The sequence below is a fragment of the Malurus melanocephalus genome, unplaced genomic scaffold (assembly GCF_030028575.1).
Source record: "Malurus melanocephalus ecotype Western Australia unplaced genomic scaffold, MMel_1.1 scaffold_65, whole genome shotgun sequence".
In the NCBI taxonomy this organism is placed as follows: Eukaryota; Metazoa; Chordata; class Aves; order Passeriformes; family Maluridae; genus Malurus; species Malurus melanocephalus.
This window is the reverse complement of record NW_026623297.1, coordinates 1,106,496-1,111,289: the sequence shown is the minus strand read 5'-3', so window position 1 is coordinate 1,111,289 and position 4,794 is coordinate 1,106,496.

Here is a 4,794-nt window from a genome sequence, read left to right as displayed (position 1 = left end):
AAAAAAACCAAAAAAAAAAAAAAAACACCCAACCAAACTAGCCACCTCTCAACACTATCTTACTGCAGTTAATGCATGTGCTATGGTTGTTGGTATCACTTCATTTTTATCACTCTTAGTGCTTTTGCTGTCACATAGAGGCACATAAGCAAGAATTCCTGTCACATAGAGCCACTTTCTTCTAAACTTTAGCAATTATCATACCAGGAGTCACAGACAGGGCCAGTAGCCTGAGCTGATAAGAGGAAATCAAAAATGTTCATGTCCATGATAAGCTATTCTTCATTTAGGAYTGAAAATTCTTTTCTTCTGGCAAAGTAACATGCTGTGAAGACATTTCTAGGCAATTTCACCTTTTTATAAATGTAGGGATAACTGTGCTGTGAGTGACTGAACAGTCCTCAGTTTTGTACAGGCAGACAACGTGAGGCTGGGAGGGCACCGAGAGGTGCCAGGAGGGCATAGGCAAAGGCTTGGGCTCAGGAATATGATTGTGATTGATTTGGATCATCAGGGTAATATTCCTCACATATTCAGTGCACTAATTTGAAAGTGATGATATCAGCTGCTAGAGCCTGTGGCTTCTGTGGCTCAGTGAGTGCCTTTAAACACCCTGCCTGCACGAGGACTGATGCTGACTCAAGTACAGCCTGAAGGAGCAGGGAATGAGCCTTGTGACAGCTTTTGGATAACGGGATTGAGTGCTGATTTTAAAAAGTCCTTAAAAAKTTCTGTAGTTCTGGTGCCTCTGAAAGAGCTAAGGTTACAAAGGGCTTGTTAGCTTTGGCATTCAAGCCTCAAGATTCTGATTCCTCACACTGTGGAGTAAGACCAGACTTCTACAGAATTACACCCACTTGAGACTTGTGTGATCCCTCTTCCAGATTCAAGGTTCCTTCTCTTCTTTCCTCAAACTCTTCACAAAGTATCTTTGTTATTTAGACTCTAAAGAATATCAGAGATCAAAACTGGGAAAGGCGAGGCAAATAACTGGCTCTCCTTATACCGTTTTGTTCCTCTGAGGGACTGCTCTGTCTGAGAACTGTACGTTGATAGAAGAAAGGGTGTATCTTTAAATTTAATGTCCCAATTCTCTAATTGCTAAAAGTAAATATAATTAGGGAATATACAAAATGAAAGAAGTGACACAATCTGTGGCATTTTCTTCTTGCAAAACTGTTATCATTGGATCTTCCATGCAGGATAGAAGAGGAAAATTAACACTGGGGTGGCTGTGTGACATTAATCACCATTTCAAATAAGTAATGCCTTGAAGGAGTAAGGAAAATAAAATTGTGGTCAACTACATTGAGGTCTCATCACTCTCGTATATCCTTTAATTTCTTTTTGCTTCAATTTATACTGGCTTTTTTCTTCTTTCAGCAACTGTTGTGGCACTTTTTCAACTCTAAATTTACAAGCAGAATAATTTATTTTAGTAATGTCTTTTCTTTAGCTTCTAGTGGAACACCATTTGTGGTGTTCCCAASCCTTGCTAACTACAGCACCATTACAGCAATGATTTAATTATTTCCTTCTCAGTATTTATTTGAGACAGAAGTTCCCTGACAAATCTCAGATCGTCTATATTTGTTTTAGAAAAGGAGCATATGTCATGAATACTAAGCAGTCAGGTACTCCTACCCAAGTAGTCCCTAACCACCATTTAATCATGTTAGCAAACTGTGAACATTTCTGGCCAGACTTACTGCACTACCAGCAAAAAATATCTTTGATGTTCCTTCTTTGTAGACTTCCCAATTCCTGTTCTTCATAACGAAATAGAAGCAGCCATCACATACAGATGTACTTGCAAGGGGTTTCTACAAAGTTTTGTCCTATAGCACAMAATAATCCTTATCTGAGGACAGATAAGAGATCTGGAATGTAAAGTTTTTATGAGTCTTTTTAATATGGAAAATAATTGGTAAAATGTGCTTTGCTGGAACACTTAAATAAAGTTTTTCAGGGAAAAGATTTTTGTTCCCAAAAGTAGCAGATCTTCTGGATGACTGAGTTTCCWGACATTGTCTTCTGCAAATGGTATAATGGTCATTTAAATGCACAGAATATTCACCKCATGCAACCTGAGCATTTGGGGATGGAGAAGACCCTTTCTTGCCAAATATTGCTTTTTAATAAGTCTGAAACCCATGCTTCTCAATTTTTTGGGGTGGAGAGGGGTGAACCAAAGCAGTCACACATGAGCAAAACCATCCAAATTCTAGCGGTTCGCCACAGAAACAACAATCTGAAATCCCCCTATATTACTATTGTTTCTTAGCAACTCACAGAATTTTTAAGTATTTCTCTTGAGAACATCCTGCTAAYCATGGAAGGGACTGAAACATATAAAAATCTGAGCATGAAAGCAGGAGAAATCGTGGCAGGAAAGTAAACACAGGCTTTTTGTCTCTGCACTTCCTGTCCTCATTAACTACACCATTTATCCCTACTTGAGGAATGAAACGCAAAACGTGAGAGGATTGCTTATGACAAAAGGTACAAAGATGATAGAGGAATACACTGATCAAACAGGTTAGATAGACACACAGACTTCCATAAGCTAGAAGACTGAATATACTGGAGTGACAGAGCTGCAGTGGTCTCTGAAGCATGAGAGATTGCCTCATCTCTTAAAACCCATGAGCCAAGCTTCCATTAGAAGCAGAAGTCCATATTAGGTGGTTAAACAATGAAAATATTCATAGCAGAAGATGAGACAATGAACCACAGCAACACTGATGTGTTTTGTGATGGGAGGACACCACCCTTCATATCCTTAAAGTGTATATTAATAGTTCTCAACATCTGTTACCCATCTTCTTGATGGTAGGATATAAAAGGAACTGGTTTTAGATTCTTTTTGTACTGGCTAGACCTACATCTCAAGGGCCACCGTGAACTGTGCTCTTGCACTACTTTTACCATAATTATTCTTAGGTATCTGTAATTAAAACCATCTGAGAAAGCTACAGAGTTGAGACATCTCTGAAACACAGGGAGTTAAAACAGTGATTACATAAGGTGAGTCACAGTGAAATGTGGCAAACGAATATGTACCTTAAAACTTCTGCCTCTCTTCCCGTTTTTTTACCCATTTAGCAGTTTTTCAATGGACATCTAATGAGCTAATTAATAAAAAAATAATTATCTTCCTATGGTCTCTTCTCGCCATTCATACAAATACATCCYAGAACATTAGAGTAACTTTCCCATGTCAGCCTTCATGTAATTTTAGAGGGTGCTGACAGTGCTCAGACTTCAAGGTTTGTTAGGAACCAGCAGGATGCATGGAACTGGAGTTGGCACCTGAAGATGCAGATGGATATTCATTAGAGTCCCCATAAGTAACTGTGCTTGACTCCCACAGTTTCTCACGAATTAATTATCTGATTATCAAAAAAAATCTCAGTAGTTGCTCACCCTTAAGGCATTCTTGAGGCTGCCATTCCAGACATAAATCTTGATGTCAAAAGGTCTGCAGTTGCCATGTATTGTGGGAAAAAAAAGAGGTTTTCTACTTGAGAAATGTAATGTTCTGCTGCCAATTATGTACCCAGTCTGAGTTGTTGACAGTTTCCTTTTCCATTCACACTTAGGCAACATCTCTGCTCRCAGAAAATGAAGCAAAGGCCTCAGGAAAGAAAGAGAGAAATTTATTTTGGGGGAGGAAAATGGTGAAGGTCTGAGCCAACTCTCTGATGGCTGGTCTTTTGAGGTTTACACTGGATTTCCTAGGTCTAATTTAAGAGGGAATTTGAACATCATCTTCACAAAGTAAAACAAAGAAAGCAGGGATCACGAGTATAAAATACTACATTTACTTTCTTCTTCTTCTGAAACTATTCTTCAGTCTGGTGATGGTGATCCTTTATCATACAGGAGAGTCATAACAGTGCTAGCAGGAATAACTGGAGACAACATGGAGAAAAAAGGGGGCAGAGATCTGAAACCACAATAAAAWTTGGAGCTATAAATATGGTAGAAAGAAAAACACTGGAAGGCAGAAGAAGACTAAGACACATAATTAATAATGCACCATGACATTAAAAGATCTTGGGTTTTAAAAGGCAGTGGTGGGTCCATGAAGTTGGGTTTGTGTGCCTACTCAGCAGATACTGGAGTGAGAAAGAGCTCACCTGTAGGATGTTTGTGTGTGGATTTGGGGTGGTTCTTGGGGTAGGGAAGTTTCCTTCCCTCAAAATATTTTGCTCCTTCAATCTTGGGCCTAATGAGAACCAAATGGTTCCTGGATGTAATTATTTCATAAGATCTGTGGAACAGACATTAGAACTTTCACCTGCTGTAATCTTAGCTCAAAGACGGTTTGCAAGGAGGAGGAAGAGTGCGGAGTCCTAGTGCTTTCTCGACTAAAATCTTTTAATTTATAGATAATAAATCACTTAAAGCTGAAAACCACATTTAAGTAACACCTCATTGAGCCTTTTTTAAAACATTTTCTCTTGGTCTACCACATGTATAAATAGAGTTGAATAAAAATGATTTGTCTTGTTGATAATGAGACTAAAAGCGCCAGTAGCAGAGTAATAATATATGCTTTCAGAAAAGTCTTGTTAATGTTCTTTAAAATATTKGCCATCATTCAGACAATGGAAAGCTGTGTCTTTTGTTTGTTATACTGAAGGAAGGAAATATTAAAGCAGAAAACCTTCTACATTTTTAAAGGGGAGATTTATTTGCTAGTAGGGGAAAAGGAATGTGTGTTTGAAGGAGCATGGAGAAACACTTTCAGGAAAGTGCTGCCATGATGGTGAAAGGTGCTAGTGTCCT